This window comes from Taeniopygia guttata, chromosome 3, assembly GCF_048771995.1.
Source record: "Taeniopygia guttata chromosome 3, bTaeGut7.mat, whole genome shotgun sequence".
Taxonomy (NCBI): Eukaryota; Metazoa; Chordata; class Aves; order Passeriformes; family Estrildidae; genus Taeniopygia; species Taeniopygia guttata.
In genome coordinates this window covers 8,804,178-8,831,170 of record NC_133027.1, presented here as the reverse complement: position 1 = coordinate 8,831,170, position 26,993 = coordinate 8,804,178, and the positions used below count along the sequence as shown (strand labels likewise).

The following is a 26,993-nucleotide window of genomic DNA, read 5'->3' as shown; positions in this document are numbered from 1 at the left end:
TGATGATATTAGGTGTTCTGAATTGTTCTCTGGGGAAACCTATAGCTCTCCACTAAAGAAATATATGCAGATAGCCTCTCAACAAAAACAGAGAGAACGGTATGAATCTGGGACATGGACATGGTGTCCAGGAGACCTTGTTAGTCTGACAAAGATGAGCAGTGTGATAAACCCATTGTCTTCGTATATACACTAAACTCCTCAAAATTCAAAACTAAAATTTCTCTGCACTTCACTGGTGTATTTTTAATGAAAATTCATCACAAAGAGGGTAAAAAAAACCCCAGGGAAATCATTGTGGCTTTCCTTTGCTGGAATCACATCCTTTAAATCTTCACAGGAAAAAGTCACATAAAGATTTGAAAGCTTCTTCTCCAAATTTGTCTAAGGGCCTCCTTGAAAGATCCATAGCTCTGATACTTGCAATACTAGCTCTATTTCAGATATTTCAGTTTGAAGTTTAGGGTTGCTGCTTTTATTCCCTGAGAAGACATAGCCAGGTATTAATCCTGAAGTTTCTTCTTTTGGTATTCAAAGTTAAATATCCAACACCACAGAAAAATCTGAAAATTTAAACCAAATTCTTCTGAGTGTCAAAATCACATACCAGAACCATAGTGCTATAAATTGTGTAGGAAATAAGGAATATATCTCTTGGACTGCAGTGTATTTGATTTTAAGTGAGCTAGGAAAGAAATGTTGATTTTAACTGAAACAGACATCATAATTTACTGACATGCATTCTTTTGAAAATACTGGCTCTGGACAGGTATAGAGGTTGACTGCCGATTGAATTTGGCCTTAGGATATCCATCTTAGGCGGGGAACTTGCAATGAAACCAGACATCAAGTTTGCATTCAATAAACAGGACAGGCAAGACAGGTCACACTTTGGTTCTGGACAACATAATTGCATCCCACAGGACAGCAAAAATTCTGGCTATTTCCCTCTCCCCGTGAGGAATCTAGAGGCTATGCTCTTCTTATTGGCTGTTTTTAGACTTTCTCCAGTATGTTGCCAGGATCCTCTATTGTCTCATCATGTACATTCATGGCAATTGAAGGAGATGGGTAACAGCAGAACAAGACTCAGGTTATCTGTAAACAGGGAAAATATATTCCATCAGAAGCATTATAAAGTCTGCTCAATGCCCAGGACAACAGTGCAGTTTTCTCAGTTTTCTCTTCTTTCTCTTTTCTCCTTTTTTTTTTTTTTTTTTTTTTTTTTTTTTTTAATAGAGTGCATCACTGCTTTATCTTCTTCTTTAACTGGACACAACTGTTTCTTCAATATTCATATGGATCCTCCCCATCTTCCTATATCAAGTCTCAGGCATTGTTTGAGCTGCACTGAAGACAGCCTTGGTAGTTCCTTCTGTACAGTGCCATGACTTCCACAGAACTGACAACAAATCTCTCAGTCATGACCTAGAACTGATAAGTCTAAACAAAAAGGATCTTTATTTTGTCCTTTGGTGGTTATTTTTCAGCAAGATCAGTTCCCCAAACTAGATTACATTACAAGATGCTTTACCAGCGGAGAAAAGCACAATGACAGAGAAAGGAAAGAGAAAACTTTTCTGGTTTTAGTCTGAATAAATTTTGACCCAAATAACCATAAAATTACAGTTTATTGTTACTGCAAGTTTCTTTGCCTGCCAGTGGTCTTTTCTGCAAAGCGATTACTTCCTGGGTGAGGTATATATTCTATATAATACATTCTATTGTTTTATCTTTAACATTTTCTTCTTTTAACCTTTTTTTTTCCCATTAAATAAAGTATAACTTAAATACAGGTACACATAACTTACATGCAGGTACACATGCAAAATAAATTAAGTCATAATAGTAGAATCATAGACTCATTGAGGTTGGAAAAAACATCTGAGATCATCAAGTTCAGCCTTTGACCAAACATCACCTTGTCAATGAGACCAATTAGCAACAAGCACCACATTCAGTAATTTCTTAGACGCTCCCAGGAACAATGACTCCAGCACCTCCTGGGCACTCCACTCTAGTGCCTGACCACACTTTTAATGAAGAAATTCTTCCTAATGCCCAACCAGAACCTCCTCTGTCTCAGCTTGAGGCCATTTCCTCTTGTCCTGTTGGATGATTTTCTTTGGATGGGACCTTGAAGATCATGTAGGTGCAATCCCCCTGCCCTGCACAGAAACAGTTTCCATTAGACCTGGTTGCTCAAACCCCCTTCCAACCTGGCCATGAACACTTCCAGGGATGGGACACACCCTAAACACATAGGTATGCATATGCATGATGGAGGAAACTAGATTACTTTCTGGCAAATTTGTTTTTATTCTTTGCCATAATCGTTAAAGTAGAGATTTTCTGATTGGCCATCACAGGGATGACCGCTCATGAGCCCACAGCCCAGGTGAGCAAAGATTTACTATCAAGCTCACTAAAGTTGGGCATCTCCTTTGACTGGGTAAATGAGTGGCTGCAGCAACCAGTGATACAGCAGGTAAGGGGTAGCTGGAGAAGAATGAAGGAGGAACTTCTCAAAGGGACAATGGTGGGTGGCATCTCAGAGCTCATTTTCTTAGCTGTCATTGCTTCAGTTCTGTAAAGCTCACATCAGCTCAGTCTTTCTAACAAAGAAAATACAAACGCTAGTAACACAGAAAGCTATTGCATCTGTGTTAAATGTTGGGGTAAACACAGGTGTAAATTCTATATGTGGCCATAATATCCAAGTGCTTTTAGTTTAAGTGGCTCTGAAAGAAAATACAGTAAGGTTTTGACAAGTTTTGTCAACTTCTGCATCCAAAAAAAATTAGTGTTTGACACAGTTCTGATTAGATAAAAAGGTTAATTTCAACTCCTATGGCTAGCACATACTAATCACTCTTCTGAAGCCCTGCTGTACTTTTACTATAAACTATGTGGTCAATGCCAGTTGCAGTAAATCCTGTCAGTTAATGTGTTAAAATTTACATAGACCTCACAAGGATAGTAATGTACGTTAGCTATAAAATTCTAGCTAGTATCATGTATCACATGCATCAGTTAATTTTAATGAAAGTATGATTTATAAGCATTTTCACAGGTGATATTTAATAGATATTAGAAAAATTATGAACTCCTTTTATATGCTACAAATCTAACAGTGAGAAAAGTAATTGCCACAATGTGTGTTTCAAGAGATTTACAGAAGTTGCTGAGCCTTAAAAGATAAGTATTTGTGAAGAACAGGAAGTTTAGATATACTTTGCCTTAAATTGTCATAAAATTTTCACTCTTTTTTAGCCCTCTGGTGAAATTTTTGTATGACTTTGGGATTGTAACCCACTGAATGAGAAATACTGACACAGAGCCTAAGCTGTACGTGTAGTTGGAAGTTTTCAAGACCTTCAGCACTTATTTTATTGAAAAAAGAGTTTACATTGATTTCTTTTTCTAATTGATCTGTCTTTTGTGCTAGAGTAACAGTGAAGAGTGCTATTAAAATCCTTAGGACTGTGTAGACAAAAGGAAGTCAGAAAGAGCTGCCATGTAATTCACAACAGTTTATGAACTACATGTACTGTACTCTGCATTTTCCCAGCCACTGCTGTGACAGCTAATGTCTCCCAATAGTACAAGTGACACTTACTGATGGCATAGTTTTATGTTAACTGTATTCCATTAGCAGATTTCTCTGTAAATCCCTAGGATGCATTGATTGATAACAAAACCCCACATGGAATTTCAGTACAAACTCATCATATTTCCTCATATCACACTAACTGTATTTCTCAGAAAGATTTCCAGTAAAACTGCAAAAAATATTGGTCAGTCCAGTCTTGTTCTAAATATCTTCTTCAAAAAAGATCCAGGAACTTTTTTTGCCTAAACAGTATTTTAGGATAATTTGTAGATCAAATTAATTTGAATCAATATGTGGTAGAATTATAGGTGTATGAGATACCCAACTACCTACTAGTGAGTAAGACAACAGTTATTTACCAGACTGTAGCGTTACTACTAGGAAATCACTTCCTCACATATGTGGCCCATTTATTAAATAGCAAAATCATAACTACTTCCAATTCTAGAAGGTGATACTAACCACATTTATATACAGATCTAACAGAGCTCTGAAATGTGTATCACAGGGCACTGCAATAAACCAGGGCTTTTTCTATTGTTACTTTTCATGTTTCAGACAACACCTGCATTTAGCATCAATCTTTGCTTTTCGTTAATTGATCAATAAATATTTTGAGCTATGTTACTGAGGCACATTATATTTCATTAATGTAATAAACAAAAAATCATAGCTCCAGTGAAGTCAGTGTTAGTCCTTCCCTTTATTTAGGTTAAAAACAATTTCATGCAGTAAGCAGCTGAATATGGCTACTATATAAGGATAATTACTTGTTTAGGAAATAAAAAATTGAAATACACCACTTACTTAACATGGGGTAGCACCATCTAGCTTTAACAGATCCAATTTGTTAACAGTATCAAAGGGTTTGAAATATTTCCTTTCAAAGAATGAAACGTGTTGTTCTGCTTACTCCAATTGACTAAAGGGAACCTAAATTTTATAGGATACAAAAAATGAGCAGACAACTTAGAAACTGACAAATATTTTTGTTCTTTCATTGTAACTATATAAGTAAGCACTCACTTTCTCTATGTGTGTTTTTTGGGATATGTAGTAATACAAAAGTCTTGAAACAATATTTCTTTGCTGTAGGACATCATTAGTGCTACACATTTAAGCTGTACCATGCCTAGCATGTATTACCAGCCACAAAGTATACCTGCAAATTATGGTAAAAAAAAGCAGAATACAATCAAATTATGCTGTCAACTTTTGAAGTGCATAACTAGATTGTGGCCCTGTTATCTTTACATTCTGTTATAATGGAATTTGGAGCAACAAAGTGCAAACACCCTTGAATTCTTGACTACAACATCTACAGCAAACTGAATACACATATACCTTTGCATAATGTATGCATTAATCCAAGCTGCAGAGAAAGTCAAACCTTCGACTAATCATCACCCCAGACTTCTAACTAAACAGCAATAAGGCAAATCTCTTCTAAATGTAATTCTGTCAATTACAGTGCAGCTGCACCAGGGATAAATATGGTCCATTGTCACTGTGATTGATGATTTGGCTACACTGGGTCAGAACTGGGTCTTAACAAGAATCTTGTTTTTGATAAATCCTCCTCGCTGACTTTCTCCTTTGACATTCACTTAAAAAACAAACAAATAAAAAACCCACCCTTTTTAACATTATTTGTTTCATAAGGAGAAGGAGGTAGTCAAGGTAAAAATAAAGTCAGTAATGTTTTTTGCCTAAGGGAACCATTCACCCGTTACAACAACAGGGGGAGTTGTTGATTTCGGCATATACTTTCCACTTTTCCCTTTGCATTAATGAGAGCTTTATGCAACGTCCCAGGAGTATCAATGGGAGAATAGATCATTAGGAGCCTGATAACTCTATTTGTAACTGTGTATGAACTTCATTGAGCACCTGACTTTAAACCTGACTTTAAACCAAAGGTAGCTGCAACTTCTTGTGCTGAAAAAAATAACAGCTCAGGGTCTAGTATCAGTCATACCAAAGTAAGTATTTTCTCCTGCAGGAAATCTCAGAAAAATAATATTCAGTAGTCTCATATTTTACCACAACACTGTGATCACCTGAAATAGATGGGTACTTCTGGCTCCCAGCACTGTGTTACTACCAAATTCATTGCCAGTTTTAGATTGTGTTGCTATTACAGCTGGCCATAGAAAATACACTGACAGTCTTTTTCAGAGTGATCACAGCTTTTTTGCACTATTTTTTTTCTTGCAGGAAACCATTATAACTGAGCATATTTCTATTCTACAATTATCAGCTGATTGTTTCTTTCATCAATCTTTCTATTTTTTTTTTTTTTGCCTAGTCCCAGTTTCAAATTAACCACACTATACCTACCTAGGCCAGTCTGTTTGCTGTTTTACTGCTGACCTCACACTTTTGCATATCCAGTCCTATGGAATGTCTTCAAGAATCCTTAAAGAAAGAAAAAAATAAAAGGAAGACTAACATAGATGCACTGCAGAGCTCTTTATTAGGGCAGCTCTGAACTGAACTTTGTAACGCTAAATGAGACACCTGTTATTACTGGTAAGTGTTATAGAGCATACCCAGACACAGCAGCTCTCTCCATGTCTGTATTCTGGTCTGATTGGCTCCAGTTCTTTGAACATATAAAAGTGAAACTGTCTGCTCCATGTTTATATATGCCCTTCCCAACATCATACTTCCAGGTTTCTCAGGGCTTGTACTCCTTTTTCCATCATCTTCAGGTGGAACAGCTGAAAAGTGGGAAGCCGAGGTTGCTGCTTCCTATGGCTCTTCATTAAAACTGAGGCATTTGCTGCCCACAAGGGAATTCTTCAGAAATTCTCCATAGAAAAGAGACAAACTAGCACAAGTGCTTAAGTGGAAGTTTTTTTAATTTCAGATATTTTGATTGAAAGACAGTAAAGGGAACTTTGACAGCTTAGGTGGGGGAAGATGGGGAACAGCCTTTGGTAAAGGGGAGGTGATGAGCAACAAGGAGGAAAAAGTGAGATAGCTAAGCAAAAATTCTCACCAGGCATAATTGCAAACATAAACTGCTCTTAAATTCTCTTTGTCAAAAACAAGAGTGCATTTACTCCTCTTCCCTGCCTACCAATAATCACCTAAATTAAATTTTATAGGATTTATCATCCTTTGATCTGCACTTCCCATGGGGATTCATGGCTGTTAAGATGTGTTTATTTCCTCCTGAGGCAGATAAAATCTTTGGATTTGGGATGAGAAGCAGGGTCAGAAGATAAACAAGTTCCCAGGACTGGTAATGACATAGAGATGAAGAATGCTGACAGCAGCAGCAAATCAGAAAAGAGACATTTATTTGAGAATGAGACATTAAATTTGTAAAGTGAGTCTCTGATGATGAAAATCTTGGTGCATAAAAAATAATTCACAGCACTTTGTATAATTAATAATAACCCAAACCTATCAGGATACATGACTTTTCAGAAATTGCGTTATAAAAATACACCCATACAGCAATTTGATAAATAAAATATTTTAGAAAGATTCCCATCTAAAAAAGACCAGGATAAATTAAGACAACTCTCTGTCTCACATCTGTGGGTCAGGACTGTCAGATGTCCATTCTGTTCCAGCTTCTAGGCATTGTAAATCTGAATAGCTTCACACACTACATCTGTACATTGTTGTTTTATCAAATGCTCAAATCCTTGCATATTCATCCTCTGGAACCTTTCCTAGCCATACAGCACAGTATAGAGACACCAGGCTGAATTAGTTTTGAGATTCAGAAGTGATTTAAACCCATTGCAGCACATGCCAGCACAAGCTAAATTTCTTCAGACCTGAGCTAGTTTCACCCTAGAGTTTTACACTGCAGTGCTGCATCCAGCGCTGGGGTCCCAGGACAGAAGGACACGGACCTGTTGGAGTGTCCAGAGAAGGTCACTGAGTTGTTCGGAAAGATGGAGCACCTCTCCTATGAGGAAAAGCTGGGATGACTGGGATTGTTCGGCCTGAAAAAGAGAAGGCTTTGAGGTGACCTAATTGTGGCCTTACAGTATCTGAAGGGAGACAAAAAGAAAGATGCCAAGGGAATATTTACAAGGGCGTGTAGCAAGAGAATGGGAGGGGATTCAAACTGAAACTGAATAGTTTAAATTATATATTTAGAAAAAAATTCTTTGCTGTGAATAGAGCATATTTTTTAAAAAATTGTAATTCCCAGTAAAATACTATGAGATTGTTGTCTTTATGAAAGACAACCAGGAGCCTGGTTCAGATAAGGCAGCACGGCGGCCTGGTCTCGTCCAAGCCGCTCGGGCTAATCAACACACGCATACACCAATATGGCAGACGGTTGAAAAGCGTTTATTATCCTATTTCGTGGGTTTATATAGGTTTAGGAGTCTTTGCTACGTCAGAGGGGGGTTTGGGGTCTCGGAGGATAGTGGGTAGTGGAATTTTACCAGGACAGGTGTGGCTACATTCTTTTCTGACTCCTGGAGTTAGCAGATAAGCAGGGGAGAGAGAGGGGGGAAGGGGTCTATCTTTCCGTGACATTCCGGTAATCTTCCGCTTCGCCTGTCCCTATCTTACCACATCTCCCCCCTCCTTATCATATACAAAATGAGGTAGTTGTAGATAGAGGCATTGGAGTGAGGTACAGACTTGTAACTTGTTAAGGAAAGGGTGGTTTAGTAGATCAGGGTAGATTTTTTAAGGCAGGTGCTGAAGGCTTTAGCTACTGACTGTGTTTGCAGTTTTTTGGTTTATAGCATTTGTTGGTGGCCTACGAACAGAATGTTTGCCCTTTCCAGACGGGCTTGAACAAACGAGACTAGTTTGTTCAGCAGGCATGGTCCTATGGTAATAGCCAAAAGCAGTATTGCCAGTGGACCTACCAGGGCAGAAATTAAAGTGGTGAGCCAAGGTGATTGATTGAACCAGGATTCAAACCAGCTCTGCTGGGTCTCCCTGTCTCTCTTTCTCTGAGCTAGTCTGTCTCGGAGTTCTGCCATGGAGTCTTTAACGACTCCTGTATGATCTGCATAAAAGCAGCATTCCTCCTTCAAAGCTGCACACAATCCTCCCTGCTGCATAAACAAAAGGTCAAGTCCTCGCCTATTTTGTAAAACTACTTCTGAAAGTGAAGAGACTGACTTCTCCAGATAGGAGATGGATTTCTCGATCCTCTGCAGGTCCTCGTCGATGGTCATTTGCAGCTGGGAGAGTCCGTGTTGCTGGGTTGCGATGGCTGAGACGCCCGTGGCGGTGCCAGCTGCTCCCAGGCCGAGCAGCATTGCGATAGTTATACCTGTGATTATTTCCCTTTTGTGGAGTCTGTTAGGTTCCTCGAGAAGATGGTATATTTCTTCGTCTGAGTGGTACAAAACCCTGGGGACAATCAGAACTTGGACACAGAAATCAGTAGAATCATTGAATTTGTCAAGGAACACACAAGGACTCACTCCGGACCTTTGGCAAACCCACATCCCAGACGCAGATGGGATCACCCACTTGCTAGTTTTTCTGTTCGGTTTGACAACTTTAGTGCAGAAGTTGCCTTTCTGCTTCGCTAAGGTTGCACTCCCAAAACATCTGCCCTGTCCTGTGATTTGACTCAGGGTGATTCCTCTGCGGGGAGTGTCCCACCTGCACTGGTGAGGGGCGCTGGCCGAGGAGTAACTGAAGGGGGTGTCCAAAGCAATGCCTTCATAAAAAGGGGGTTTGATATCATAGCAAAGCCAACAGGGGTTAGTTAGGTTCGGTTTGGTTTCGTTTAGGGTTAAAAAGGTAGCTTCTAGCATACGAAAGATTGGGTTTGGGTCTGACTCAGCCATGCGGCCTATCTGGGGGGTATCTGCAAGGCCGGTCGGGGTGTCAGTGGCTTTTGGGGTCAGGGTTTTGAGGTGGGTTGTGTTTTTCCCTCCCAGCACATTTCTGATAATTTTGTTGGGTCCCACTGGTCGAGGCGTTGGCGGCTGGAGCCTGATAATTCTCACATTCACCCACCTCCTTGGTCCTTTGAGGACCACTGTCCATGTTCTACCCGTGGCCCAGCTAGGGTGATCTGGCTGTAGGACAGTCATGTTATAACTTACGCATGCCCGTTGTCTAGGCTGTGCAGTGTGGTCTCCGCAGCCAAAGGGTGCCCAGGTGAACTGTAAGAATCTGTCGGGCTCCTGTGGTTGCCACCCGTCTGCCCATGGTCTGGCATCTGTAACAATGGTTTCGCAACCCCAATACCCACAATGTCCCCATCCCGGGTAGTCACAGTACCTTTTCCCTGGGTTGGACGCTGGGCACCAATAGGATATGTACATGAGTACGATACGTGGGTTTATGGGCCGTGTTTTCGGTTGCCCTGGAAACAGATCGGCTATGTGGAATACGAAGGATGGAGCGTTTGCGGTGGTGACCTCTTTGAACACCTTGTCGCTTGAGAGATGTTGCATGACCCATCTGAACGGCTGGTGAGGGTAGTGGCCTGGGTCGGCTTGCCCCCCGGCCACAAACCCCATCAGCAGGATTGCACAGAGACACTGCACATATCTGGGTCTCACCGCCGTGGGACGCTCAGGCTCTGTCTGGTGGCTTGGTGGTCCGTTGTCTCCCTCTGGAGCAGGTGTGTGTGTGTCGCGGGGACGGTCCACGAGCGTGTCCTGCGAACGAAAACTCACAGTTTTCCATTAGTTTCATTCTTAAGGTCAGGTTTGATCGACCTGAGTGGACACCACCTGATCTTGCCCTCCTTTTTAACTGCCGCGTACCCCCGTCCCGTAAGCACCAGTCTCCAGCCCCGTTCCCACTCGCCTAGCTCGTTTTTGACCATGACCTGTGGGCCCTCTTCTAGTGTCTGGGTGGCCCAGTGTTTTCGAATGGGACTGTTTGCTTCATCTCCCCTAGGGAATTGGTTCAGTGCTAGCAGCGCGGTTGCTAGCATGCGTGTCTGGTCTCCTGAGGGGATGGAATTGGCAAAGCCCTCTGCCTTTGCCAACACTTCTAACTTGGCTTTTAGGGTCTGATTTGCTCGCTCGACAATGGCCTGTCCGGTGCTGTTATATGGGATTCCCTGTGCCAAGGTGATACCCCACACTGAGGCGAATTCTCGCACTGATTTAGAGATAAAATTGGAAGCATTGTCAGTTTTAATTTGCTTGGGGATACCAAGCCATGCCATAACTGTCAGCCAGTGCTGGATCGTGGCCTTCGAGTTGGGTTTGAGATGCTGTGTCGCTATGATCACTCCGCTGTAGGTGTCCACTGTCACTGCAAGCCATGCTCGGGGCTTCAGCAGTTCGCAGAGGGTGAAGTCTGACTGCCAGATTTCTGATGCCTTGAGGCCTCTCGGGTTGACTCCACCGGTCCATAGGGGTGACTTCTGGCAGTGAGGGCAGGTGGCCACTACGTGCCTCGCGTCTGCTGTCGAGATCCCGCATCTTTTTGCCAGTGCTTTGGCCCCTATGTGGAGTGACTCGTGCAGCTGACGAGCTTCCTGCAGTGTCCACACTCCCTTCGCTGCGGCATCTGCTTTGTCGTTGCCAGTCTGAAAGAAGCCCTTGACTGGGTTATGGCTGTTGACGTGGATGACGGACACGGTGCCCTGGCGTGAGGAGAGTGCCTCTTCAAGCATGGAGGCCGTCGTGGATGTTGACACACCTGGTCTTGACATGGCTAGGCAGAGCTTTGCCACGAATATAGAGTCTGTCACGATGTTGAGGTGTTCGTCCTGGAAAAGTCCGCATGCCAAGACCACTGCTGCTGCTTCCAGCTGTTGCACTGACAGCGTGGGGTCACACGTTTTGACACAATGCCATGTTTCTCCTGCCTGCCACACTGCTGCTGCGGTAGAAGTCATGGAGGAGGCGTCTGTAAAGACCGTTGGTCCTGGTTGCGGTCGGTCCATGACCTTCGGTGGCACATCTATGTCGACGATGGTCAGTAGCTGGGTCCAGGGTGGTTTGGTGGCGTAGGAGATTTCTCCTCCGAAGCCGGTGAGAGCGAGGGCCAGGTGCTCCGATATTGCAGTTGACTCCGTGGTCGGTCGCTTGCGAAAGGGGAGGTGGATCCTTGCCGGCTCGGTTCCCAGGTGTCTCAGGGCGAGTCTCCTGCCTTTCGTGATGAGGTTAGCAATGCACTCAACTCCTGGGGAGAATGCGTGAGTCGGTCTTCCGAGGACCACCCACTGGATCGGCTGGGATTTTTCGGAAGGTCCTTGGGCAAGTGCTCCCACTCCTCCCTTCTGCGTGAAATGGACGTATAAGTCCAGTGGTACGCCCGGGTTCCACCTGGCAAGCAGGCTGGTGGACATCTGACGTTCGATGAAGTCGAGGGATTTCGTTGCTTGCGGCGTCAGCTCCTTGGGGTCCCACGGGTGCTTTCCTTTCAGGAGGTCATACAGGGGGTCCATGACCTCTGGCGGAACTAGGATGGTGTTGCGGAGCCACTGCAGAGATCCTACGAGTCGCTGCATGTCGTGGAGGGTCTTGATGTCTCGGCGGACTTTTATCCTGGGTGGGGTCACGTAGGAGTTTGTGATCCCCACTCCCAGGAAGGTCACGCACGGTCCTCTCTTGATCTTCGTGTTCGCGATCTCGAAGCCGTTGGCCTGGAGGGTTTCCGTGATCGTGGACACTAGGTGATCCACTTGGCTTGCTGATGGTGCGGCGACGAGGATGTCGTCCATGTACTGAATGATGGTCGCAGCAGGGTGGGAGTGTCGGACTGGCATCAGTGCCCTGTCCACGGTGATCTGGCATATGGTCGGGCTGTCCACAAGGCCTTGAGGTAGCACCTTCCATTGGAAGCGGAGGTTAGGTCGCTCGCCGTTCGGGAACACGATGGAGAAGGCGAACCGTTCTTTGTCCTCGGCATGCAGGGGTATTGAAAAGAAGCAGTCTTTGATGTCCAGCACTGCGCACGGCTGCCCTTCGGGGATGGCTGAGTTCGTGGGCAGCAGTGTCTGAACTGGACCCATGGGCTGAATTGTTTTGTTTACTTCCCTCAGGTCGTGGACGAGGCGGTAGCCTTCTCCTGATCTCTTGGGGATTACAAACACAGGGGTGTTCCACGGGCTGGTGGAGGGTTCGATGTGGCCCTTTTGTAGCTCGCGGTCGACCAGTTCCAGCAAGGCTGTCATTCGAGGCTTTGACAGGGGCCACTGCTCGACCCATACGGGGTCTGGTGATTTCCAAGTGAGTTTGATTGGCAGCAGTGGGTGCACAGCAGTGGCCCTCATCATAAATTTGTAATCCTGACTCCTAGCATGGCGAGAACGTCCCTTCCTATCAGGGGTGGGGAGTTTTGCAAGATATAGGGGTGGATTGCTACTGTTTGTTCTGGTCCTTTCTTTGTATGGAGCGTTATAGCTACCAATTGGGTGCTTTTCCAGGCCCGGGACAGCCCCCCCACCCCGTTCACTGGGGATACTTCCTTGTACGGCCAGTGTCGGGGCCACAGGGCTTGGGGTAGGATTGTGCAGTCTGCTCCTGTGTCTGCCCAAAACTGAAGTCCTATTACATGAGGGTCCTGACTGTCATAAAGGCGGCATGTCCCCCAGATTTTCGGGGGTTCCCTCCCTATTTTTAGGGCCAGGGCCACCCAGGGGTTGTCCTGTTCTGGAGCGCCCCCTGCTGACCCTGTGGCACAGGCGCTGCTTGTGGTGGCGGTGGGTACGAAGGCGCCGCAGGCTGTGCCGTGATACTCGCTGGCAGGGGTATGAAGTTGGTTGCTTCCTGTGGGAGAATGGGGTACGAGGGCTCCCCGCCCCATTGGGGGTTGGCATGGATGGGCCGCCTCATATTCGCAGCGGGAGGGGGCTGGGTGCGGCCCGCTGGCCCTCTCCCCTTTCCGTTTCCCTGGAGCCGGGACCTGCATTCCCTAGCCAGATGTCCCTTCCTCCCGCAGCCCCAGCAGGATCCCCGCGGGCGCGTTTGGGGCGGAGGCGCTGCGGCGGGCCGCCGTGCCGGCTGTGGGCAGCTCACCGCGATGTGACCCGCCTCCCCGCACTTAAAACACGCCATGGCATTGGTCAGGGTGTGGACGGCTGCCTGAATGGGCGTCAGGTGTTCCTCCCTCACTACATGTCTGATCATGTCCGCCAGGCTAGCCCCGGCTGGCAGGGAACGTAAGATATCCTTAATAACAGAATTGCACTGCTGACGCAGGCAGTCGGCCACCACGGGGCCCCTTGCCTCTGCCGGCAGGGTAGAGGAATCTATCGCTGCCTGCAGGCGATCCACAAACTGTGTGAAGCTTTCGCTCTCTGCCTGCCTCACGGTGGACCATGGTGCTGGCTTAGCCACGACTCGGGAGGCGGCACGAATTGCCTCTCTAGCAGCCCGAGTGGTCGCTCTGACCTCCTCAGCCTGCATCTGTGCAGCTTGCTGCTGTGGTGTGATCATATCATCATGCTTTCCTATCAGTCTGGATAAGCTCGACCTGTGTAGGGGCTGCCGCGTGCCGGACGCCTGGGCTAGCTGCTTTCTGCAATTATCCTCCCACTCCTGCCTAAAGACGATCATTCCCGCTCCGTCTAATAACATACGCCCTATCCGTTCGATATCAAAGGGAAGCAAGTCATCATTGCTAAAAAGACCATCGATCAACGTAGTAACTATAGCCGAGTTGATCCCCTTTTCCGCAATGGCTTTGACAATTGACTGTATATCTTTTGGGTTTATCGGGGTATAGACCCTTTGTTGGTTCCCTTCCGGACCGGTAAGCCGGACTGGGAAGGCTTGTATGGCGGCCGCCGGGGACCATTCAGCACAAGCTATCTTTATTTTCCCCCAGTCAGTAAACTGGGCTGATTCGTATTGTATTTGTTTTTCGGCGCGGCTTAGAGCTTTACCCGGCTTTGTTTCAAGCCGTGCCGGTTCCGTTTCGTCTGAATCGGAGCCATCGCTAGCTTCCGTCAGCTCCCCTGAGCTGCTGGAGCTGTTGCTGCTCTCCGAGCCAGAAGACGAGTGCCAGTGCACTTCCGGGGCTCCCTGCCGTTTTGTTCGGCCCCGGGCTCGCTCCCCCCCTCGGGGGAGGGGCCGTTCCCGCCCCCCCGGCTCGCCGCGCCTACCGCGGGGGGTGGTTTTTGCCTTATATGGTGGCGGCTCCCGGCGCAGCTGCCGATTGGCTCTGTGTCCCGCGCCGCCCTCCGCCCCTTTCTCCCGCGCGCGCGCATTCCCGAGATCGCGCTCCCCCCGGGTGTTCGCGCCGGGACCGCCCGAGCCCCGCCCCTCTCCCTCGCTCCCGGCGCCATTTTCAAACGGATATGGGGGCGGCGTGGCCGCGCCGTCTTCCCAAACCGCCGTTTCGGCAGCTCTGGCTTCTTTTAGCAGCCCTTGCCAGAAGCGCTCCGCGTGCTCTTGCGTCTCCGGTATCGGATCGCGGGCGGGCGGCGGCGGCGGCTCGGAGGAATTTGCGGTCTCTCGGGGGGTTTGCGCGGGGGGGGGTTTTTGGGGATTTTCGGCGGCGGGGGTGTCGCGGGGGGTTCCTGCGGGGGGGGGTGGGCTCTGATCTGGGGGAGTGGGTGTCGCGCTGAGCCCCCCTGGGTCCCCGCTGCCGAGCGAATCGCTCTCAGGGGCAGTCTGCGTCCCCGCCCCCACGCCGAGTTTAGGAGTAACTAATAAACACGTGCGCGCCGCGGTCCATGTCTCCTGCTCCTCTATCGCTTTGCGTAGGGCTTTTTCTACTCTCCCCCATGCTTTAAGATTTCTGCCGCTGCCGGAAGATTTTGTGTCTTCGGCTAGCGCGGCAGTGCATTTGTCCCATATTTCCGGATGTAATACATCCACGGGACGCTCGATTGCCCCTAGCTCAAGCAATCTCGCCATGGCAAGATGAAAATCCTTGAGCTTACACCCAATACCCCACTGTGAATAAATAGCACTCACGATCCTTGCCATTGCGTCCATGACGCCCGCGGATCCTAGGGGACGTCTCCCCTTACGCCTGGGTACGGTCCCGCCGTCCTGGCCGCTGCTTCTGTCCAGGTGAAACCCGTCCGCCGGGCAAATTTTTCTTCTTTTGTCCCGGGTTTCCGGCACCAGTATGTTGTCTTTATGAAAGACAACCAGGAGCCTGGTTCAGATAAGGCAGCACGGCGGCCTGGTCTCGTCCAAGCCGCTCGGGCTAATCAACACACGCATACACCAATATGGCAGACGGTTGAAAAGCGTTTATTATCCTATTTCGTGGGTTTATATAGGTTTAGGAGTCTTTGCTACGTCAGAGGGGGGTTTGGGGTCTCGGAGGATAGTGGGTAGTGGAATTTTACCAGGACAGGTGTGGCTACATTCTTTTCTGACTCCTGGAGTTAGCAGATAAGCAGGGGAGAGAGAGGGGGGGAAGGGGTCTATCTTTCCGTGACATTCCGGTAATCTTCCGCTTCGCCTGTCCCTATCTTACCACAGAGATTCACATAGCATCACTGTTGTCTTATGACACAAAACAAAATAAAGTCTTCCCATACGGTGAATTTCCTTTGACCGTACTGGGATATGCAAAAATGTTTCCTATTACCATGAAGATATTGCCTAGGAATGATGGTATATTATTCACTATTTTTTTGGGACACAAAAAAAAAAAAAAAATCTTGACTAGAAAAAGAAGAACACTTATTTTTACATTTCTGCCATAGTATGTAGTGAAATCTTCATGTAAATGGAGGTATATTATCTCCATTTTATCTATAAAGAGATGTAAGGCTACGTAGGTAATTTTGTAGGATATCACTAGGAAGAGAGATCACTGGGTTATATACAAAAGATGGAATTTGTCCCAGGATTGCATAGCAAAGAATTAATTTTACATTTACCTCCCAGTAATTGGTCAGCTTTTTACAATGGCAAATTCTAATTTAGGCCTCAATAACCATTCCAGCCTCTGTATTGTCAGTGGAAACTTAAGATTTAATTAATCCACCAAAATCTAAGAGTTCTAGTGCCATCTCAAATGCCCAGGACTATCTTCGCTGATCTCAATTTACCTTTCCTAAGGATAGGGATATTTAATTTATCCTGTGTCACATCTGCTAGTCCCATGCATGTCTGGAATACCCTAGGTCAGCTCAAAGAACTTCAGAGGCTTCTGATCAGGCAGTTGAAAAGTACTCTGTCAGTGAAACCTGAAGAACAACTAAATTCACTATAAAGGAGGTACTAAGCAGCACTAAATTGCATAAGCATTGACATCTGGAAGAATTTGAGATGACCCAAGGAACCTGAAATAGGTGAATAAGACACTGGGTTTGAAAAAGATTTTTCAAAGCAGTACAAGGCAGGGTAACCACAGCATCAAAAATGTCACCTGCATTTCAATAACTTATCCCACTTTTAAATCTGATGAGTCACAGCCCACTGTTTTTTTGTACTGATGAAAAGTAGGGGGTGTACATGAAGTCACTACACTGTAGTGATACAAAGTTAGATGCATTAAAGCCCATCCCTGTTTTTTTCTGGTAAGATATACACAATTTACAATGTGCTTTACATCATCCCAAAAAGCCATGCTCTTTTTGGAGCAATTAGTCTACTTCTATTTATTGACTATAAGAGGTACAAGAAGTACTACCTCTGATATTTACAATTAAGATATCTCAAGTTCAGTGACATGGATCTGCACAACAATCTATGAAACAAGCCAAAACCACCATAGCATTTAGTTTCTTCAAAGATATATTTATACCCTTCCAAACAGGCAGTCCTAGGATATGGGTTTGGAGTCCTTTAGGAAAATTAGAACGACTGTGTAGGATTCTTCTTGCTCAGCCCAAAGCACTTGAATGTATTTACTTGGTTGTTCCATTCTATATGCCATAATGAGATGCCAAAATCTCTTTTTTCTCGAAGAAATAAATCAGAGTTCAGGTAAAAGGGGACAGCCTACACTACGGTCCATCTTGGAGCTGGCAGGACTAGGAGCTCTCTGACATGGGAGAATTTTCTGTTTTCTTTTCACAGGAGCCATCCCTGCACCAATCTCCCTCACAACAACCCCCTACCAAAACCTTGCCATGTAAGCCCTATACAAACACAAAAATCCAGTCCACTAGAGACTTGTCTCCTCCCGTGTTCAAGTGCATGACTACAGGGTAAGCTGCAGAAACTCTGTGTGAAAATGTCTAGGGCAAAGCACACAACTGTACTGAAAACCTTTTGGTGACAGGAGATTCATCACAGGGAGTGAAAAAGCAAGTGAGAAATTGTAGAAAACAATGATGAAACACTGTGAGAATAAGAAATCATGACAATCATTTCTTGAGATTCATAGATGAGTTGCAGTTCCATCACAGCAGAGAAAAAGCTTCCTCACCACAGCAGCATTAGGAAAGAATCAGAGTAAAACATGAGACAGTTTTACAAAATTCATTTAGTCACAGAGTATGGAGCAGGTTTGAGCAGAGCTGTTCTTCTAGTGGTCACCTCAGTGGGCAACTGTGTGTGTCTGTTAAAGGATGGGAGAAATATTCAGCCTTTAAATGATACTGCCCACCTCGAGCTGCTATGTGAAAGACATAAACAGGATATTCAGCAATATATGAAAACAGGAATCTTTCATTGAAATGGTTGGTAGTGCTATTCACTAGAACAGGGGTTGGTCAGGTTTGGTGGGTGTGGAAATATTTGCATGATCTGTGCCCAGAAAACATTTATATCTCATTACAGAATTCGATGTTTTGATGCAGGAGTTGTCAGGCAACAATTGAAGAGTTATATGAAACAAACAAGAGAGAAAAAGAAACCTTTGCTCTTAGAAGCTCCAAAGTTCTTTGCATCTGCTGAAGAAAAATGAAGATCTGTCTAATGAATGCAACCATCTTTACCTTTTCTGCCCCTATATTCACAGTATATTCTGTATCAGAGATACAGTGTCTTCAGTATGCAACAGATAACTGACCCCTGTCTCTTGCAAAGGATATGTTAGAGGAGGCAGATTCCACAAACAAGGAGCATATAAAATGTTTGTATTTACAATTTTTAGTTTCTGTGCAGTTTTATGTCAATTTGATTATTTTGAAAGATATTTTTGTAGGTTTTTTCCTCCTCATCAAGACAGCCATTTAACTGGCTACCCACTGAGCTGTTCCAATTAACAGGCACCCATATCATTATTTGTCTTCTTAATTTTTGTGCTGTGAAGGTCCACTCATTAGAGTTCAGACTCTGCTTCTCCATGATGAATATGTCAGGAGGTGCTCTCACCTCTCCAGCACATTCTATATTCACATTTTAGTTAACTTAAGCAACTGATTAATAGCTATGTTTTGAAGAAGTTTGGACTGGATTTACCTGACTTCAGCTTACATTTTCTACCTTTAAAATGGCTGCAGTCTTAGGGATTTGCTTCCCTCACTGGGAAACGGATGGTTCCTAAATAAATGCAATCATTCTGACTTGTACTTTGACATCAGGAGTGAAATGCCCTCACCTTGGTTATTTTTTCTTCTCTAAACAGAATACCAAGGAAAGTCAATAGTCCCTAGAAACAGAATGTGATGCATTTGCCATGTACCAGCTCATCATCAGTTTCTTGCCTGAAATCCACAATTTCTGCACATCTGTGAAGAGAACTCGTTCAATATGTTCAACCTCACCCTTTCTGTCCCATGAGCTCTTTATGGGCTGTGCCACAAACATAATAGGTTGAAAAGGTGAAATTTCAATTTCTATATAGTGAATTATAAAAGAATGTTATTATCCATGTCACTAAAAGGGAAAGTGTATCCCTCATGCAGTAACACCTATACACAAAATGTTCATAAATTTCATGACAATTCTGACATCCTCTACATTTGCAAGGCAACAAGCCCTCCCTCCCACCTCCTAATCTCCTTCATCTGAAAGAGAAATGTATTTTTAGCTGCCTCAGTGGGGCCTAAGGCATTGATTTATGAAAATAAGGTGGAAGAATTCATGAATTTTTTCTGACCTCCATCTCTCATTCCTTAGACATTTCTATTTTAAGATGTTTAAAATGAATTGTCCTAATGTGGCATATTATCACCTTGGTGCTCTGTATTTCACACTACCCTAGCATGCACACATATATTCCTATACACCAAAATTATATGAATGTTACTTTGTATTGAGCTTAAAATGTCTTTCTGTAACTTGGTATTTTACCAAGATTGTGATGTATGGTTTTTTGGGTACTGCGTCACCCTACAAATCCTCTTGAAAGACTGGAATGACTTCCTAAAGGTACTCTATAAATGAGGAAAGACAAGCAGCTGAAATTGTAGCCATTTGATACAGAGTTTTTTTAATATTATCTACTGAAGCTAAGCCAATATCTCATTCTCCTCAGCTCTTGATTGTGCAGTAAGAGCCCTGTACTTCACATTCCAGTGACCTCCACTGCTCGTGCTAATTAAATCTTTAGCAGTGTTACTTCTGCTTTATATAAACATCTTTGATAGTATAAGTAGTTCTTCATCAACAATATTGTTAAGTATTTTAAGATCCCACTGAAAATTAAACCACAAATAAATCTCAGATTATGGAACCCTTGGAAGTGGCCAATGGAAAATCAGACTTCTTGTCATGGTTTAGGAATGGTATTACCTAGTTTAATATTCCCATTAGAAAAAAAAAAAAAAACCCCAAAAAAAAAAAAAAGATAATTTTCCTAAATGGAATTTTCCCAAGAAGAAAGTAATATTTTCCTAACTAATCTTCTTTTTTATATTTTTTTCCCCGCTCAGAACTTTTAATAAATTGATTATATTTTTTTCTTAATCTCTTTTCGTGAAAATCACCTGCTTGTAAAGAGCCATTAACAGGCAACACACCACTTAATTTCCATTTAAACATCTGCTTAAGGCAGATACGGTGTGTTGTCAGACTTGGGTGGATCTTTGTGCTATATGCACTCTGGGTCCATGATGAATTTTATCCTATGCTTGGTGGAACATTTTGGATAAAATGACAGATGCCTTGGAAATAAGATGAGAGACTTCGCTATCCCGTTTGCTGTTTCCAGAGTATTTTCTGTTTCAATCCTATATCCTTAGAGTAGTTAGACTAACCTTTCAGAAGGCATTTGGAACAAAGCTTCACCTTTAAGGCAACCAGGGGATGAAAACAATCTAAGTGAACTGGCCAGCAGGCAGGAGCTGTGCTGGCTCAAACAAATGTAGAAAGTCAGGTGAAAGGGCCATTAATAATAAAGAGACATCCAGAACAAATGTACTGACTTCACAGCTGAGACAACTTGTGTGAATAATAATATTACTGCTGAACTTTGCAGAACACATAGAGTTGTCCTTGACTTTGCTCTTCCAAATGAAGAAAAAAAGTCCCTAAATCTGCAATATCTTGCTACAAAATTTCCTTACTCTGCTGATATGTAGTTTCCAAAGGCATATATTTATCACAGATAAAGAAATCCCTACAGAAAGCTAAATTTAAAAAAAAACAGAATGCTGAAACCAACAAAATAAAACCAATAGTTATCTCCATAAGATAAGACATCACTTTGTCCGAAAATTGATGTTACAGACATTTTTATTTATTGCTATTATTAACAAAGAGTATTTGCATCATGGAAATACCATATTTATTTTAAATCCAGTGCAGGTAACATATTCAGACACATAGCAAGAGAAATTATCATTCCCTTTTGCTTCTAAGTACAGATCCCTAATCACTTACTCCATTTTTTAAATCTTCTCTGTGGCTACACATCCCATATATTTTTCAAAAACAGAAAACATTGCAAAATAGTGTTCAAACTTAAGGGCAAAGTTGATTTTAATGTGAGGATATTTTTAATAAATTGAAAAATCCAATAGTCAAATTAAAAATTGTGTGAATATCTACTGCTTTCAAAACATTTGGACTTTTGGATTGATGGCATTTTTGTATTCCCAAGTAACCACCAAATGTAATGGGGTCCTGCTCTCCTGGAAATATTTGAACACCTTCCTGCCCTAGGAAAGCATGATTTTTTTTCCTTAAATATTAAACTGTATTTATCTCAACCCACAAGTTTCCTAGCTTTTACCCTTCCATTCTTCTCCCTGATCCCACTGGTGGGGGAGTGATCAAGAATCTCTGCGGGGCTTGGTTGATGTTTGGGATTAAACCACAACAGAAATTCATAAATAAATTAGCAATCAATTTTAAAACATAACAGCTAAATAAATTGATAGAGTTGACCTAAATGAGAAGTCTACTACACTCAAGAAAAAGGCATGTCACAAAATATTGAGCAGTGTAATCTACTGGAGCAACTACCAAAATCAGAACGCTCTAGGCTAATACTACATCTTTTATAATGCAAGCCATGGTGTAGAGAAATGGTCTTCAATAGAAAAGGTGCAAACTATTGCAGATGTATAAAGTAATTTAAATTTATAATGTTCAGCATTGCAGTTTATCTGCATATTCTATTATTGCCTGCAGAATCAGGTCCTCACCATCCTCCAATGCCACTGCAATGTGTCTGAATTCTTTGGTCTGCTTAGGTTGTTTCAAATATCCTTTTTGTTTGATTTGACCTTATATATTTTCACATATGAAAGGGAATTATCACAGAAACCTCTACAGCTGAAAAAGTTTGGGGACTTAGGAAGTAGTGTAATGTTGCAGCTAAAAGCACTAAGGTATTTTCTCTGGATCAAAGGAAACACATTTGTCCCCTAATTCATAATTAATGATTTTTTTCTAAATCATGGAAAAGGGATTCCTGCACTCTTCTGCTAATAGCTTAGAAAGAAATCCAATTTGTCTTCTTTAGGACCCAGTTTCCTCTAGGCTGCAAGCGTGGTCCAACAATAAGGCAGCCTATGACCATGAGTCACTGTTGGTCACAATGCATTGGTGCTCTTTCTGAATGGTCAACAGTCAATGTGAGTCAGTTCTGTTGGATCATTTCATATTTTCTGCCAAAAATACAATTTATTGACTTTTTCTCTTCTTCTGGGACACGTGCAACTCACATAGACTTGAAGTATTATTAAAAATGTAATAAAGACTTTATAACTAAATTTTGATCATTTGCATTGCTAAAGCAGTACAAACTGCAATGATTACAGTATAGTTCATTTGTCAGGGATGTCATTTTTATTTAAACATAGCTGATATCTAAGAAAAGAGGGGATTTAACTTTGGGTTGCAGCTGAGCTGTCTAGACCACCTCTTTCCAAAAGTCTAAGGTGAAATAAAACTGGATTTTAAGTATCTAAGGAGATATTATCTATCATTACATGCAATGAAAATTTTGCTGAATACAAGAAGCTGAATTTTTCACTCAAAAGGCTGAGGATTCAAGTATGAAATTTCTGTTAATGATGTAGTCACTAGTTTATTCTTAATGCTTTAGAGGAGAGCCAGGTCCTTTTCCCATGTTAGGGCATCAGGAGGTGATTCAGCCCATCCTTCCTTGCCTTTTAAAGGAGCCGGGTATGGCTGCACCCAGAAATGCTTTTGGTTTAGATGCAATTAAATAGGAGATCATTCCAGATGGGAATACCTTTTCATCTTGAGACTAATTCTCAAATATCAGTGAAAAGCCTAGGAACAGTGCTGCAAGACACTTCAGAGCCAATCTGGCCACTGATGTGTTTTAAGGCAGGATCCAAAACACTTTAATACCTGGCAAGTATTTATTCAGCCTCTTTATTTAGGAAAGATATTTCACAGTCCTCTTCCTATTGCGTGAAAATGGCTCAATACTTCATGTTGCATTATCACCCTTGGAAGGGCAGCCTTAGAAGAACTGAAGACAGAAACAGAAAAAAGACCTAGAAGGCCTCAGTGACCTCTCAGTGACCACCACATTTCTGATTCTCATTCATAAGAAGTCCTTTATCTGTCCTAAGTGGAACACAAATCAGTTTTTTTACCTTTTAAATTCCTTTAACAATAAAAAATAATAAACAGCATTTAAAATTCTCCTTAATTTTTTAGTGTTTAACCAAGCCACTAAATGCTAAAATTAAAAAAAAAAAAATAAAATTGAAGAATCACAGTATTATCAGCAAAAGTATACTTTATCTCCTAAATAAACAGAGTAGGAATATGCTATATATATATATCTATATATATATATATATATATGTCCAATATTTGAGATATGATTGCAGTATTTAATTTAGGATCGAAACTCCATATACTGTACAAATCATAGCAATTGTATAATTTTTCTTTTTATATCAATGCTTTTGTAAATTATGTACAGCTCCCACATTATTTGGAAGTAAGAAAAGGAAGTTTCCATATAATCCACATATATTTGTATTGTGTCTACCACACACTCGATAGATAACCTGCCAACAACACTCACAGCCTTTTTTTTGCCATTTTGTTAATGATGACTCCTATATCCTTTCTTGGACTGATGGGATATTTCATATAAGTGAATATAATTTACTCTTTAGAGTAGATTAGAAAATATACAAACACCCCTAACTAATAAGCTTTAGAAATAATTCCTGAGTTTTCATTAACCAAGAAGGCACAAAAAAGCCAATGTTTATCAAAGATATTCAGGAAATTAGGTGCAGTTCTAAAAAACAAAATTATAATAAATATACTGGGGCATTCATTATTATTTAAAAAATCATGAATTTCTTTCTTTAGATGCAGATAGATCCCACTTGAGTGCATGCAATTCAATAACGAAGAATCAATTCTATCATCAAAATATGAGGGATTTATTCATGAAAGCTCTCATTGCACTAATGAGAGTTGGCCTTGAATTGATTGGAAAATAGATCCACAAACTGCAGACAGCAACACATGAGAATTATATTTGTATCTGTAAAGATTATTTGATAATGTAGATATCTGTTTGGGAGTATGAGACCTTTATAATGCACTCAAATATGGGGTGTGGGCTGGAGTAAAGAAAGAAGAAGAACATATTGGTTTAATTGCAGCATGATTAACTTATTTGATGTTAGTATTTTCTATTCTAATTACATGCAGAAAAATTTCTAAAGATTTCTAAATCAAAGATACAATGGATACCACGTACACATTTATACTGCTGAAAAGCGAATCAGTTTTGTTTAATAGTAAAATCTTAATATGCAAGAAGTTTTAAAAAAAATTATGTGTGAAAATTTATGATTGTATTGAAATTAAGTAGACAAACATCAACAGGTAGTTTACATTGTTGTTATTTTTTAAAGATGCTACCATTTCTTTTGATGATACCACAAATATTTAGAGCAATATGTTTGCAATGTCATATTCTATTTTAGATACAGAACTATGCAGAACTTTTTTTTTAAATATAATTGCCACAAAATCAAATACAAAAATTTTGAAAGGAAATAATCTTTGCTTTAGTTAATCCTAAGTACAACGGTTATCAGTCAGCAAGAAACAGTAATATTTGAACATGTAGATATTTCAGCACATGTTCAAAACTATTCTAGGACCAAGATAACTGAAAAATAAAACTCCTTGACATACTGGTGAATTTTAAACACTTAAAAATTTCTTATTCAAAAGATTGAAATGTGTATGAAAAATTCCTGAGGTCATGTTATTATATGCAACTTTAAATTTTTGCACATGTACCTTTTCCTTACATGGTATCTACCCAAAACATAAATTATCTTTACCTGTTACCTGTTTGCATCTCCAGTTTTGTTACAGCTCATGATCTGAGAAGGGTCAAATACACATTTGGTGCAAACAGTAACAAATCATTGGCTTCAACTGAAAATGGCAATTTATGCCAAAAGCAAATTTGTCCTAAGGTCTCTTCATGCAAAGTTTTTTAGCACATGTTGTTACCAAGTGTAACATGGTAACAACTAGTTTCTTCAAAGTAGAGTGTATGGTATCACAGAGGCTAAGTTTCCCACTTCTGGAACTCCGATAACACAAGTCTTGTACACAAGACTTCCAAAGGTTTGCTGGTCACTAGCATAAACTGTAGAAAATTGCTCTTTACCCTGAGAGTTGTCCATGTTTGTGATTTATTCTAAAATCACATGTATAGGCATATTTTAATGTCTTCAGTTGGCAGAGTAAGAGCATCATACACTATACTACTTGAAATTCTGCAATTGGTTTTAATTGAAGAATAACTTTCAGGAAAGATATAGTTTAAAAAATCCTTTTATTATCACTTATTAAGTATGGAGATGGAGTGTTGGGAACTGCAAAGGAGTGAGGATATAGGGAGATGGTTACAAAGTATTGCTGAATCCTCTCCTTCATAAAAGTTAATCCTCATCTGACAGGACTTTCATTCTTTTTTATTTTTTCCCTCTTAAATGAATAAGAGGAAAAATTGTACTTATTAAACAAGCTGCACTTTTGGCAAAACAGCCAACACTAATCATAGTCCTGTGTCAACCAGCTGGCTATTAGATCAGCATTTCTAGCCTTGATTTTAGATTTCTGCAAATCTTCATATTTAATTTGTCAGATGATTGCAGATAAAAGAAAATAGGAAGTAATGAGACACTTTTGTTTTTAATTTTAAAATCCTAATATAACCATAGTTCAGTTCGATATTTAGGCACAAATGTTTGAAGCCAAAGGCATTGCTTGTAGCTTTCAAGTTAACATGCTGTGTTTACCTGCAGATATCCATTTGTTTGCCCAAGCATCACCTCAACTAGAAATCAGGAATTCCTAGCTCTCATTTATGAAGATGCAAAGTCACCCCTTACATTTCCTAATGTAGAGAAATTTGTACATTTCAAACACCTGTAATCAGATGCATGATCTTCAAATGGATCTACTTTTGAAGGTAACAAACAGACGACAAATAAACCAACTCCAGTTCTGGATCTTCACTGTTTCTATTTTTCTGGCTCTTTGAGTAATTTAATTTAATATTTTCTATACCTATTGCTGATTATTTATTTGCAGCTGTATCTGTAGGTGTTAGAAACTGTAGAGGTGCAGGATAAACAATCGCTTTCTTCTGTCTTCCTCCCCCATCATTCCTACAACCTATATATTATCTCCCTCAATGACCTCTGTTGAAATAATTTTAATAGTGTTCTAGAAGGGATTTTTCCTCAATTACTTTAATTTATAAGGGCAAATTTAAAAAAAAAAAAAAGTAGGAAGAAAAAAGACCACATGTAAAAAAGAATCTGAACAAAACCAAACCAAACCACAACAAAATTGTAAGAAGAAATAAGTGTGTGTGGACAAAGAAATGTATCCTATGTAAATATAAAGATCTAAAGAAATATAAGAAGAGTCTTCTATTAAGACAGGCTGAGAGTGTTGGAGCTGTTAAGCCTGGAGTAGAGATCCAGGGAGATCTCAGCACCTCCCAGTACATAAAGGAGCTACAAGAGAGGTAAAAAGGGACATTTTACAAGGGTCTGTAGTGACAGGACAATGGATAAAGTCTTTAATGTGAAAGAGAACAGGTTTAGATGAGCTAAAGGGAAGAAAATACTGACTGTGAGGGTGGTGAGGCACTGGCACAGATTGCCCAGAGAAGC

General features: G+C 41.9%; 1 long non-coding RNA gene across 1 annotated transcript in view; it reads right to left on the bottom strand.

Moving 5' to 3' along the window:
* Positions 1-1,246: 1,246 nt before the first annotated feature.
* The window catches only part of LOC140683539 (uncharacterized), a 33,991-nt gene continuing 8,244 nt past the window's right edge, over positions 1,247-26,993 (bottom strand). The window contains exons 2-4 of the long non-coding RNA XR_012054717.1: positions 5,954-6,031; positions 4,421-4,546; positions 1,247-2,168 (exon numbers count right to left, since the gene is read on the bottom strand). This is a non-coding gene — a long non-coding RNA (uncharacterized lncRNA). The remainder of the gene's footprint in view (positions 2,169-4,420; positions 4,547-5,953; positions 6,032-26,993) is intronic.